At 39.5% G+C, this 15100-nt stretch overlaps 1 long non-coding RNA gene across 1 annotated transcript; it reads right to left on the minus strand.

The window, feature by feature from the left end:
- LOC109227008 lies at nucleotides 9773-14147 on the minus strand. The gene is made up of 3 exons (XR_002068209.1): nucleotides 13952-14147; nucleotides 11338-11772; nucleotides 9773-9924 (listed from the first exon to the last, which is right to left on the minus strand). It is a non-coding gene; the product is annotated as an uncharacterized LOC109227008 (long non-coding RNA).

Genomic DNA, 15100 nt, shown 5'->3' on the forward strand with positions numbered 1-15100 from the left:
TAATTGTTATTACCATTTTCAAATTTAATAGTTTTGCGCCCACCGTGGGGCTAAAAATAATAGTGATTACTTTCTTGCTGGTTCACTACATAACGCAAGTTATCTTTCACACCTTTTCTTGTCCAAGATCTTTTGATTTCAGGTCAAAATGTCTAACTCAAAAAACGCACACGGAAACAACGCTCTCGAGGACCATGGAGAAAATGGTGTAGCTGCTCCAGGGGTTGGTGCACCACTACGAAACCCTGAGGAGGCACCAGAACCAATCCCAGTGGACATGGTATCGTGCAACACCCAACACATTGGCGTAAGTTCCCAAATCAATAGGAGTATACGTCGGGAAAGTCAACGAGACACTCGGGAGAACCTCACCCGAAAAGAAAGAAAGGCAAACAGGGAAAGTGAAGCGGAAAAAACTCATCACGTCGTTCATATGATTATCGGGGGAACCAACATCCCCCAGGGACCCGTGATCAAGCGGATAAAGGTTTCTACGGTAGCGCAAGGGCAAACTCGGGGCCGCGTATCTGAGGACATCCTCGCATTTAGCGACGAAGATTTCGGGACTTCGTCTCATCTACACAACGATGCGTTGGTAATCTCGTTTCTCTTAATTAACATTCAAATCAAACGTGTACTCGTGGATCCAGGTAGCTCAGCCAACGTAATCAGATCGATGGTGGTAAAACAGCTCGGAATACTCGACCAGGTCATACCTACCTCCCGAATCCTCAACGGCTTCAATATGGCCGGCGAAGCAATAAAAGGAGAGATCACCCTCCCGGTCAGCGTATCCGATGCATTTCAGGATACTAGATTCCACGTCATTAAAGGAGACGCGATGTACAATGCCTTGCTCGGTAGGCCATGGATACATAATATTAAGGTAATGCCATCGACCCTGCACCAAATGATGAAGTTTCCTACGAAGGACAGAATAAAAAGAGTATACGGAGAGCAGCATGCGGTGAAAGAAATATTCGCGGTCCATGATGGGGTATCAAATTCTGTACTCTCCGCATCTGAAGAGTTGGAAGGCCGACATACCCCCGAGGATGACGAAGAAGATTTCCTCTGTCTCAGAACCTTCGTCGCCCCTGAAGAATTAGATGCAACGAAGTCGACTATTGAAGAACTAGAGCAAGCCATATTGGTCGAGCATCTCCCAGATCGCAAGGTATACCTGGGGACGGGATTAACCCCCGAACTCAGGAAAAAACTCATTCAATTTCTTATTAACATTATCGATTTCTTCTCTTGGTCCCATTTAGACATGAAAGGGATCCCACCGGAAATAACCACCCATAGACTAAGTGTTGACCCCAGGTACAAACCGGTGAAGCAAAAAAGGAGACCCCAATCCGAGGTAAAGCATGCATTCATCAAAGACGAGGTAACAAAACTCCTCAAGATAGGGTCTATTAGGGAAGTAAAATATCTCAAATGGTTGGCAATTGTGGTGGTAGTTCCCAAAAAGGGAAATAAACTAAGAATGTGCGTAGATTATAAACATCTAAACAGGGCATGCCCCAAGGACTTGTCCCCATTGCCCAACATTGATCGTTTGATCGATACCACGGCCGGCCACGAAACCCTCACTTTTCTCGACGCCTATTCGGGGTATAATCAAATTCAGATGAATCCCGAGGATCGAGAAAAAACTTCATTCATCAAAAAATAGGGCACGTACTGCTACAATGTAATGCCCTTTGGGCTGAAAAATGAGGGCCCGGGAGTCAACTTTTGGACCGAATTTTGGATTTTGTTAAAGATTGAGACTTTATGATCTGGAATAGTTTCTTATGTGTTTTATTTGTGCTTTGAAGTTAATTTGGTTAGATTTGAGCCGTCCGGAGATCTTGTCACTCGAGAAGTGCATTTTAGAGTATCGGTGTGTCGTCTTTGAGGTAAGTATGTTGCCTAACCTTGTGTGGGGGACTTTTCCCTAGGATTTGAGTCTTCTATGTTGATTGTCGTTCGTGTACGCGAGGTGACGAGTGCGTGCTCGGACTTATCTGTGAAAAATTGGTCTTTTAGAGTTCTTGGGTCCTTATACTCACTGTGTATGAATGTGTTCTTGACATGGCTGAGTTTCCTATTTACTAGTTTCACATCTACATGCTTGATTGGAAATAGTTGCTTCATGATTCTTCCTTATTTCTTAACTGACTCCTATTTGATTTAATTGAAGAATTTTGCCTCTCCTATTGTCATGATGTTTTTTCAAAGTTGTTTGTCTTATTTGAGAATCATTATTATCCTTCCTGAAATTTTGTTTAGTCTTAAGGTGAAGCTAAAGATCATCTTCCCTTATTGAATTGTCAAATATCCTCGAAATTATCCAACTTTAAAAGGAGTTAGATAACCTATATTTTTGTTGACTTGCCCTTATTTGGGACTACTTCACTCGCGTTGATTTTCCTTGTTATTGACTTGTATATTGTGGGATCGTCGCTATACGTTAGTTTTTCGGTGTTGAACTATTTCCTTTATGCCAGCATTCTTTTTTGTGGTTATTCCTTGTGAGTTGGTTCTACCGTTTACTTGTGATTTACAGTCGTGAAGTTGATTACTTGTCTTACCTTGTATTATATTCATTTTTATTGTTGTTATATGTATCGTGGTGATGTACGAGCTTTCTGTTATGCTGTGACTGCTATTCCTGTTGGTTGCGCTGCGTATTTACTTTGGGACTACGGGACGATATCTCGGGAGATCCCCCTGCATGTTTACTTTGGGACTACGGATCGGTATTCCGGGAGATCCCCCTGCACGTTTACTTTTGGGACTACGGGACTGCACCCGGGAGATTCCCCTTTACTGGATATTTACTTTGGGACTACGGAACGGTATTCGAGAGATCCCCTTGCACATTTATGATTTGGACTGTGGGACGGTATCCCAGGAGATCCTCTGTACATTTACGTTTGGGACTACGGTACAGTATCGTGGGAGATCCCCTTTTATTATCACTGTGTTCTGAGTTGTTGTTTTCATTGATCCTATCCCTGTATAAACAGTATATGTGTTGTCCGTTCTTGTCCTTATGCTTACTAGCTGGCATGAACTTTGTTAGGACACTTCCACAAGCATACACGTGGCTAAGCACCCTTATCGGATAGGAGTGAGATTTCTGAGTATAGACCCACACCCTTATTTATTTTCCTTCCATGTGAGAATGACTCTTTCGGGGCACGTGAGTTGTTAGTATGATAATAAGGTGTGATGAGGGCACAAGATGCCAAGTGTTAGGGTTCAGGTATTGAGACATGTATTGTATGATCATGAGATGTGGTGTCACAGGTGACTTATATTCGAGGGATATTTATTTGAAAGGGTTATATTCGAAAGGTATTCATTTTTAGAGAACTATTTTGGAAGAATATTTACTTGAAGGAAGTATAATTCGAAATGTTTTTATCAACTGAAAGATTTGACTAATTGATTGAAGTTGTTGGCTATGATCTAATGTGAAAGTTGTCGTGGTTGCTGAGTTATGACTTGTCCTTACTGTATTTGTGGTTTTCGAATTTGGGTTGTATTTTTGTTCACCTATATGAGCTTCATTATGGTGTTCCGCTTTTACTTGTTGTTTTCTTTCCTGATAGTAGTTACTGTATTGTTAGCAATATCGCTTAGTCTTTATACAGATATCCTGTTTGGTTGTTTCTATACTTATACTTGTTCTGTATATTAGACTAATAGGTGTCTTGACTGTTCCTCGTCACTACTCCACCGAGGTTAGTCTTGATACTTACTGGGCACCGCTGTCGTGTACTCATACTACGCTTCTGCATATTTTTTTGTGCAGATCCAGGTATTGTTCGCTAGTAGCTATGCGATTCTTGCCGAGGAGACTCAAGGTAGCTCTACTGCTGCGTTTGCAGGCTTCGGAATCACCGTCCTATTTTATATTCACACTGTTGTACTTATTTCCATATGGTTGTGTTTAGAAGTTGTGGCGAAACTCTGTAGAGCTTATGGCTTGTACTACCGGGTTATGGGAATTATAAATTTGTAGAGATTTCTGTTTCAAGACTGTTAAATTTCATTTATTATTGTGGTATTTTAGCATGAGTTAGGCTTACCTAGTCCCTGCGACCAGGTGCCATCACGATACCCAAACGGAGAGAAAGTTGGGTCGTGATAGTTGGTATCAGAGCTCTAGGTTCATAGGTGCTACGAGTCATAAGAGAGTTTAGTATAGTCTTGCAGATCGGTATGGAGACGTCTGTACTTATCTTTGAGAGGCTACGGAACTATTAGGACAATCTCACTTCTTTCATTCCTACCATGCGAGCTTATTGATCTTGAAGTTTGAACTTTTATCATTCCATTCTCTCACCGACGGTGAGGACACAAGCTGCAGTTATCGACGGTTCTGCTCCTGGAGCAGGTGTTGCTAGAAGCAGAGGCAGAGGCCGACGAGGAGTACTTGCAGCAGCTAGACCACATTCTAAAGCAGAAAGTTCACGTTGGTCAGGTTCCAGGTGTCAGGGCGACATAGCCTATGGTCCCAGTTCAACTCATAGTTAGGGCAGCAGCATTTGATGAAGGGCAATTTAGATTTTCAAGGTTCAAGGACTATGACACTCCTACATTGAGTGGTTGGGCTTTAGAGAGCGCACGAGGTTTATTGAGGAGTGCCATCGCATTCTCCGTACTATGGGTATTGTTGTGACGACTGGTGTTGCTATTACTACGTTCCAGCTTAAGGGAGCGGGCTATCAGTGGTGGCGGGCATATAAGTTGGGTAGCCGACCGATGCAGCTTCACTTACATGGGTTCAGTTTTCAAAGATGTTTTGAGAGATTTGTACCTCAGTCACCTCGAGATGCATGGCGCGTGGAGTTTGTGCAGTCGCATCAGGGCACCGTGTCAGTATTAGATTATGCCGTCAGATTCAGCAATTTGGCCAGACATGCACCTGCCTTGGTCGCTACAGTTAGAGAGCGAGTCCGTGGATTCATTGAGGGGCTCATCCATGATATTCGGTTCAGCATGGCTCGAGAGTTGGAGTCAGATGTTTCATTTCAGCGGGTGGTAGGGATAGCTCGTCGGTTAGAGGGCATGTGGGACCGGGAGCGAGAGGACAGACGAGATCAGGAGAGAGAGAGAGTACAGGGAGGCGAGGGGGCCTTGTAGACCGGAGAGATCTGCTGGCCCTTATTCTGGAGGCAGGGTGCGACATGGTGGAGGTTTCGTGGGTCAGCCAGTTCAGTTTGCGCTTCAGGCTTCACACAGTGATTCAGGTGTTCATGGGTCTCAAAGTACCCGTAGCGCACAGTTCCCACAACCACATCAGTAGAGGGGTTGCTTTGAGTTTGGAGATACCAGCCACATGGTGAGAGATTTCCCCAGATTTCTGGCAGATGTGTCACAACGAGGTATTCAAGTGAGTAGAGGGCACCCAAGAAGGGGATGCCCGACCCGTTGATGTGTTTCATACAGTAGGCTTAAGGCCGTTGCGCCAGATGATGTCATTCAAGTATGATTTTGATTTGTTATAGAGGAGCACCATCCGTAGTTCATTACAGTTCTGCTTATCGGGGTGAGTTCCCCTATTTGTTGCTCCACTTATGGGTGCGTTTCATGATTTGCACTCTATTTATGTGTTACCCTGTTGGGAGGTTCTATGAGTGATAGCCGTGTCTACCATCTGTTTTTATTCATTATCGAGAGTTATGAGACTAGTAGTAAATTCCTATTGTCCATTTCGGTAGGCTTAATGTGATTTCTAAGTATTTTTTGCTACGAGCTGTGATTTTTATGCTCCACCGATATGGGAGCCGGTACTTGTTGTAATTTGTGACGGAAATGGGTCTAGTGAAAGTTTCCGGCTGGTTTGATATATATCCTACTTGTGATTCAGAGTTGAGGGTAAGACCCTCGTGATTTCATGTGATTTGATCTGTTTGAACCGTGTTGTGTACCGCGGTGGAAGTTATACCAGTATAAGATCCTTGTGAATTGTTCATATGCTTTAATTCTTTTCTTGTTATGTTATTTTGTAGGTGGTACTGATAGAGAGTTGTGCCTGTCGGGCTTGTTTGATAGTTCTCATATGTGTTTCTCTTTTCATATTCAGTCATTTTTTGTTTTGTGCTTCTTTAGTTAAAGCTTGCGAGGTGTGTGCCCGGTGGTGTTAGTTGTGACTTGTTGATTCGGGTGTTTTGTTATGAGGCCATCGTGTTTCTTGCATCATTTTCAGTGTTATGGAGGTTTGAAACAAAGTCCTATCAGATATGAGGCTAGTAGCCAGTGCGGAATTTGATTTCTGGTAGGTATTGTGATCAGGAATGCTATTATAGGCCTATGTGTGGTGTGTATATTGTGTGGTCGTACTGTGTGGTTGTAGGCATAGTGGTTGCAGCTAGTTCAAACTGATACCGGATATAGATTTAGAATTGGGTCTCTTGGAAATGAAGGGGAGATAGGAATTTTGGCTCTAAGGCTTATTGTTATTGCTAGAAAGGCTAAGTTTAAGTCGAGATGGTGTTGTCAGATTTATGTGGATTGGGGTGACGTGGGATCACCCGCGGGTGTATGCTAAAAGTGGGCATTCAATGATTTGAGGACTTCGAGGCGAATCTTGGCACGTTCGAGGACGAACGATGGTTTTAAGAGGGGGAGGATGTAACGACCCGGCTGGTCATTTTGAGAATTTAAGCTCCGTTCAGCGGCGTAAGGTCTAGAACAGCTTCATAATATGAGTATCGACTTGCGTGCATAATGGAATTTAGTTAACGGATGATTCAGAGTCAAATTGGAAGAAAGAATCTAGTTTTGGGAGTTTAAGCAGTAAGAATTTGACCAGAATTTGACTTTTAAGTAAACGGCCTCAGAATGGGTTTTGGGTAATCTTAACAGCTCCGTATGGTGATTTTGGACTTAGGCGCGCATCCGAATTCAGATTTGGAGGTCCGTAGGGTAATTTGAGGCGTTTCGGCGAAAGTTGGAAAAGTTGAGGTTTAGAAAATGGATAAATTTGACCCATAGTTGACTTTTGCGATATCGGGGTCGGAATGCGATTCTGAGAGCTAGAGCAGTTCCGTTATGTCATTTTGGACTTGTCTGCAAAATTTGGCGTCATTCCGGGTTGATTTGATTGGGTTCGGCACGAGTTTTCAAAGTTGGAAGATTTGAAAGTTCCTAAGTTCGATTCATGGTGTGATTCGTCGTTTTGGCGTTATTTGATGTGATTTGAGACCTCGAGCGAGTCCGTTTAGGGTTATAACACTTGCTTGTGTGTTTAGACGGGGTCCCGGGGGCCTCGGGCGTGTTTCGGACGAGGTTCGGACGTTTTGCATAGTTTTAAAAAGGTCTGATTCTGGTGTTTTCGCACCTGCGACCTTGGAGCGCAGGTGCGGCTCCGCTTCTGCGTGAGCCCGGCCGCTTCTGCAGTCATGCAGGCCTGGGTAATTTCTCGCTTTTGTGGCTCAACTTTTCGCTCCTGCGGTGCCGCTGGTGCAGTTAATTTCCGCAGATGCGGTCCCAGGCCAAGTAGCCAAAGTTCGAAGATGCGCCTTTCTTGCAGATGCGATCCCGCAAATGCGATTTCTTGACTGCAGATGCGGAAGTCCTAGCAGAATCCTTCTATATCGAGGGTTAGCCATTTTCTTCATATTTTGAGTTTTAACTTCGGATTTGGGAGCTTCTTTTGGGGTTTTTCAAGTAAATCGATTGGGTAAGTATTCTTCACCTAGAATCTAAGATATTCCATGAATCTATCTACATTTTTAGCTTTTAATTTGTGCTTTGGGCTGAGGGAAATGTGAGTTTTTGAAGGAAATTTCTATAATGAAAAATCATGATTTGAGGGACCAAATGGTATCGAAATTTGATAAATTTTATATGGTTGAACTCATATCGGAATGGGTATTCGATTTTTTGTAAAATTTGTTGGGTTCCGAGGTGCGGGCCCAAGGGTCGACTTTTGGACCAATTTTTTGGATTTTGTTAAAGATTAAGACTTTATGATACGGAATAGTTTCTTAGGTGTTTTATTTGTGCTTTGAAGTTAATTTGGTTAGATTTGAGCCGTTCGAAGATCTTTTCACCCGAGAAGTGCATTTTAGAGTATCGGTGTGTCGTCTTTGAGGTAAGTATCTTGTCTAACCATGTGTGGGGGACTTCCCCCTAGGATTTGAGGCTTCTATGTTGATTGTAGTTCGTGTACGCGAGGTGACGAGTGTGTGCTCGGACTTATCTGTGAAAAATTGGTCTTTTAGAGTTCTTAGGTCCTTATACTCACTATGTATGAATGTGTTCTTGACATGACTGAGTTTCCTATTTACTAGATTCACATCTACATGCTTGATTGGAAATAGTTGCTTCATGATTCATCCTTATTGCTTAACTGACTCCTATTTGATTTAATTGAAGAATTTCGCCTCTCCTATTGTCATGCTGTCTTTCCAAAGCTGTTTGTCTTATTTGAGAATCATTATTATCCTTCCTGAAATTTTCTTTAGTCTTAAGGTGAAGCTAAAGATCATCTTTCCCTAATTGAATTGTCGAATATCCTCAAAATAGTCCAACCTTAAAAGGAGTTAGATAACCTATATCTTTGTTGACTTGCCCTTATTTGGGACTACTTGACTCGCGTTGATTTTCCTTGTTATTGACTTATATATTGTGGGTTCGTCGATATGCGTCAGTTTTCCCGTGTTGAACTGTTTCCTTTATGCCAGCATTCTTTTCTGTGGTTATTCCTTGTGAGTTGGTTCTACCGTTTCCTTGTGATTTACAGTCCTTAAGTTGATTACTTGTCTTACCTTGTATTATTGTCATTTTTGTTGTTGTTATATGTATCGTGGTGATGTACGAGCTTTCTGTTGTGTTGTGACTACTATTCCTGTTGGTTGCGCTGCGTATTTACTTTGGGACTACGGGACGATATCCCGGGAGATCCCCCTGCATGTTTACTTTGGGATTACGGATCGGCATTCCGGGAGATCCCCCTGCACGTTTACTTTTGGGACTACGGGACTGCACTCGGGAGATTCCCCTGTACTGGATATTTACTTTGGGACTACGGAACGATATTCCGGGAGATCCCCTTGCACATTTATGATTTGTACTACGGTACGGTATCCCAGGAGATCCTCTGTACATTTACGTTTGAGACTACGCACTACTAGAAAATCGAGCTATGGCAACTCAGGGAAAACCGTTGCAACAGCCACACAAACAGTTCCAATAGCCATATTGTAACGGTTTGGTGACCGTTCCATCTGGTCGCGTGCCAATAGCTCGTAACGATTCTTGTAACGGTTGCTATAGTCGTTGCTATAGTACCATCTATCGCAACAGTTATTCCTCTTTCTTATGCAACGAGTATTTGTATTCTACTATAACGGTTCAAAACCGTTACCATTTGATTTAATGCAACGGTTATGTAAGCTATGGCAACGTCTATTTAAAGGAACTACAACGGTTTTCTTATGCTATAGTAACAGTTTTTCCCTATTGCTATAGTTTCTTACAATTGAGCAAAAACTATCGGAACGGTTTTCATGACCTATTGCGTCGGTTTAAAGATCCTATCGGAACGGTTTTCATGACCTATTGCAACAATTTACATTATATACTGAAACACATCTTGTGACCTATTGCAACGGTTCTGATAGGCTAATGTAACAACTTAATTGAAACAATAAATACTAGAATTTATATAATTCTCAAAATGAAACTATTCATTAACATTCACATTCCAAATTAATTGTCCAACAAGCTATACAGTAATATCCATAAAAGCAAAATGCGCCTCTAACCCAAGCTGCATAAATTTTACAAAAGTTTCAAAATGTATGCTAACAAAAGATTCCTAGAACATCTAAAGTTTCAGCAATAATTTAAAAACCTTCTTAAGTGAAGTCTAGAACATCATCGCTTTCAACTTTCTTTTCATCATTTCTCCACCTACAAAAAAGGATAAACAAAGTCATTACCTTCCAACACTAATTGACAATTCAAGCATGCATAAAAGGAAAAGACATAAAATGAGTGTTAAAGGGGAAAATCACAATCCTTTCCAGTTCCATCATAAATGACTCTGGCAGTTCAAGCATTGTCCTCACAATTCATAAACAGAAGACAATTATCACTAGAGCAAACCGTGTATAAGTCTCACCAGGTGAAAGCAATAGATAAGTAAGCTCAACACCAGTCTAATGTCCTAAAAATTGACACCTTTTGCATTTTGTTGAATTGAGTTAAGTAGCTTGTGAACAAAGTGCATAACAGCTGCCCACTGTGGCAGGATTCAATAGCAACTTTTTCTGTACTTGGCTGCTCAATGAGAAACTGAATGGATGAGCCACTCGACAATGCTAAATAAGTAGGCAGTAAAAATGTAATTGAACATGATCATTAGAAAAAAAATATTCATCTTAGACTTGACAAACCAAAAAATTAAGTGCACATGGTAAGCATGGGGGTACAAACAACACAAATAATTAATCCTGAGGATTGGTTAGATATTACTAGTTATGTTGCTGCACGTATTTCTTATATGTGCAAAATCCTATTCTGTTTAAATTCGATATAGCCAATATAAACCCTCCATACACTAAAGTTACACTAAAAATATTAAAGTGATCACCAAAATTAAAGTGAAACTGCTACTGTGTATAAAATATTTATATACACTAGACTAAACAAATTCAAAAAAGAATTAAGACTAACCAAATAAGGGAAAAGCCCGGCGAATCTAAGAAATTTTCCACAATTAAAATTGGATAATCTGTGAATATAAAAATATCATTGAAGTAAAGCAAAGTGTATATCTAAATAAGTATCTTTCTCTGATCTCAGGGCATTTTGTTAAATTTTCCTTAAAAACAATATGAAATGTGACATATTAGTAAATCTTCTGGAACTATTAACTTTGAGCATAGCTATTCAAAATGCTAAAAGTTTAAAACTCATAGGTCTCCAGACCTTACAAGTTTTCTGTTGGATCACTAATATGAAGTTTTGTTTAAAACTCACAATAATAATGTCGGCAAGGCGACACAAAAAGTTTTGCATCACAATAACAAAACTGGTTAGGTAACCAAAGAACTATACATCAACAAAAATCCAAAAGAGAAGTGGTAAAAGAACTATAATGACAAAATTATCAAGGCAAAGTGAAGAAAAGATCAAGATTATCTGTGAAAACTACACAGCTAGGTGTGTGCATGAAGCGAAACCACTCAATTGCATGAGAGAGAGAACAAGAACTAAAAAATTTATGAACACAGATAAAGTGCAGTGGTAGAAGAAATAGCAGAATGAAGGAGAAGAATAAGAAAGAGAAGAAGAGGTTTAACATTTTGAGTAAGTACTAACCAGATCGTTACTACCAGTAGCTAGAAGATTGATTAGTTTAATAGCAGCTTGTTGTGCAGAGTAAGTTTATCCAGGTGAACGAGCACCGAAAGCGAACATGTTAGTATCAAACCGTACTCCTTGGTTCAGATGCTGAAGTTGCGCGACGACGTTAAGCGTAGTTCTCTTTCCATAGCATCCTTTTGTGCATTGAACTTTTTCTGCATTCTTTGATGAATCCTATATTCTATTTCTTCTATTTTTTGCTACATCATCTCATTTATAGAACTTAAAGAGGGTCTAATATCTCCCACTTTTTAAGGCGGTCTTTGAAACCCCACATCCATACAATTTTACGCGGCGTGGATTCTCAGGTGCTATGACTGATGCAAATGCATCAACTGATTGACCGACATCTTCACTTTGTTGTGTTGATTGTATCTTCTTCATTTCAGCCTACAGACAAAATTCAAGAGAAGAGAGATCAAGTTTATAAAATTGAATCAATGATTAAGATCAAAGAAATGATATGGACAGACTTTAAATTAGAAACGTCATACAATTTTACTAATTATATCTCCACATAAAGCCTTTTATACTCAGCCAATTGAAATGATACTATGACGATCAAAATACTGACTAGTGATATTAGTAGTAAAGGTACCTGATCATATAGGAAACTATTTGGACTGCTAAATTAAATATTAAAGCTGGTTTTCCATATCGATTTGAGATAACTTTTATCAACCAACATATTTTCCCATCTCAGTTTATATCTATATGATGTTTTATACATAATTATTTTCTATTTGTGGTCTTAGTTTCTTTATCCAAGTCATGAATCTGTTAGTAACAGAGAAGAGCTTAAAATGGTAGAAAGCTCTTTGTAAGTTGGGATTTTTTTGAACTTTTGTGTCTACTGCTACTAATACTACTATTATTACTCTGCTTGTTTTTTATTTTTTGGTATGTCAGTGTTTAGATGCGTACAAAACTTAAAAAATGAGCAATGATCATTGAAACAAGCTAAGGGCATATAAACAACCAAAAGTAGCCTTAGAATCTAGTGGTTTTCAATATACCTGGTAGAGCATCTTTCTCCAAAAAGTTATAATAAAAATATGTCATTAACGGCAAAGTGAGATGTTAAAATCAAAAAAAGTGTAAATCAAAATGTATTACTAAAGAAAAAGAACATAAACCATATGAAAAGGATAATATAGAGTATAATTACTGTTACTTTATGCATGGACCCCCTTAAATTTGTCCGAGTTTTTCATCTAGAAACTTAATTTAAGCCTATGACCTATTGAACACCTGCCCTATAATCAAACTGCGTCAACTAAACATAAGATGCTTACATGGCAGATGACTTGTTTCTCACTAAAAATTGAGCTACAACAAACACTTTTGTCAAAATCATAAACTGGAAAAATAAAGAGAAATAGGACTTATTTAACCATTTGAACATTAGGAATCCTTGGGCAAAATATTTTACAATCTCAGAAAATATAAAAGATCAATGAAGTAGTGATTACAAATACTAGTAGATACCATGGATAATAAGAAGATAATGAAGAGTGAACCTTTTAGATCAAGAGAGAGAGAAGGAATTAACAATGGTCTTTTTATTTATTTAATATAAAATAAAAAGCATTTTTGTTTGTTAGTATGAAACGAGCAATTCAAACAATAATTCAGTCCTATTTGGCCTTTTTTCTTTTCTGTCTCCCATAGAAAATCCAGAAAGATCAATGACATTTAAGAACACTCTGACTGATCAATCAAAGCTTCAGGAGCAACATTTAGTAGTTGAATTTGGATTAAAATGATAGTTTTGAAGCATTTTAAAGTTTCTTGAGATCTATACACTATACTTATTGCACAACCATCACCCCAAAAGAAATGCATCATGTCCAATTGTGGCACCGGCATCCACAAAAATAGAAAATTTTCACATCGCTTTAACATTTTCTAGCTATATTCTACTCTCTTATTTTTATTCTTGTGTTTTGCTCCTTGTTACATCTTCTTCGACAATTTACTTAGTAAGTGTTTTCACTCCAAATGAAACGGAAGTTTAACACATAAAGCTACATAACATTTGTTAGGAATCCTACAAGCAGGCCACTAATTTATAGCCAAATTAAATTATGACAATACGACTATCAATTAATCTACACCGAATTATACCAGACAATAATATAAAATCTAGTCAATTTCATCAGGCAAGTATATCAAATTGGTAATACAACATTCAGTTCTAACCCTAATGAATTGACTATGAAGGTGGCTCTTAGCTACATCAGCGCTCAAATTCCTTAATCTCATTCGCAATTACTACCACAAGAAAGTCGCCCCTGTGGCAAGACTAGATGCCCAAAATTCTTTGAAAGAATACCCAAAAAAGACCTAAAATACCGAAGAAGAAAAAGGAAACAGCTTTTCACTTCTCTACCCTAAATGCTTGGATAAAGCAAACACAAATTCATAATTAAACTGAAATCGAGTAGGAGAAGCTGCAAAACTATCGCATTCAAACACTAATTTACTACAGTCAAAAAGTAACACATACTAAAAACGAACAAATCGAAGAGTGCGTCGGAGAGCATAGTTGTGGATAAGAGGCGAAAACCTGGAAATTAAAGTTTGAAAGGAACGCTACCCTTGCAAAGGGACCACTAAGTGCGAGAAGGAGCAAAGAATTAAGAAGAAAAAATTTGGTAAGATTATCTATTAGGATGTTTCTTTGCCTAAGAGAAATTTTATGGGTATAGTCCGTATAGATGTTATCGATTAGGGATTTTTGCCTTTGAAAACCTTGGGGCTGTGTGTTTATTGGGAAAAGAGGAAAAATTTAATATTTATATATTGTATACTATTAAGGTTTGGCGGGTTTCGGAAAATTTTGTGAAAAAGTAAGGAGGGAATTACTAACCGTTGCAATAGCTTTACTTTCTAAAAAACCGTGGCCAAAGATAGCTCTATTGGGACGGTGGCCAAAGATAGCTCTATTGGGACGGTTAAAATACTGTTGCCAATACTCCCCTATGGAAACGGTTTAACACCAACTGGAACGGTTTGATAGCTAAAATGCACCGATAGAATCCAAACCATATTGCAACGGTTGTAACCGTTGCGATAGATGTACTATGGCAACGGTTTCCCAAACGTTGCCAAACAAACTGTTGCCATAGGCCCATTTTCTAGTAGTGACGGTACGGTATCCTGGGAGATCCCCTGTTATTATCACTGTGTTCTGAGTTGTTGTTTTCATTGATCCTATCCCTGTGTAAACAGTATATGTGTTGTCTGTTCTTGTCCTTATGCTTACTAGCTGGCATGAACTATGTTAGGACACTTGCACAAGCATACACGTGGCTAAGCACCCTTATCGGATAGGAGGCTCCTTGAGATTTCCGAGTATAGACGCACACCCTTGTTTATTTTCCTTCCATGTGAGAATGACTCTTTTGGGCACGTGAGTTGTCACTATGATTATGAGGTGTGATGAGGGCACAGGATGCCAAGTGTTAGGGTTCAGGTATTGAGACCCGTATTCTATGATCATGAGATGAGGTGTGACAGGGTGACTTATATTCGAGGGATATTTATTTGAAAGGGTTATATTCGAAAGGTATTCATTTTTAGAGAACTATTTTGGATGAATATTTACTTGAAGGAAGTATAATTCGAAATGTTTTTATCAACTGAAAGATTTGACTAATTGATTGAAGTTGTTGGCTATGATCTAATGTGAAAGCTGCCGTAGTTGCTAAGTTAT

Source organism: Nicotiana attenuata, chromosome 6 (assembly GCF_001879085.1).
Source record: "Nicotiana attenuata strain UT chromosome 6, NIATTr2, whole genome shotgun sequence".
Taxonomy (NCBI): Eukaryota; Viridiplantae; Streptophyta; class Magnoliopsida; order Solanales; family Solanaceae; genus Nicotiana; species Nicotiana attenuata.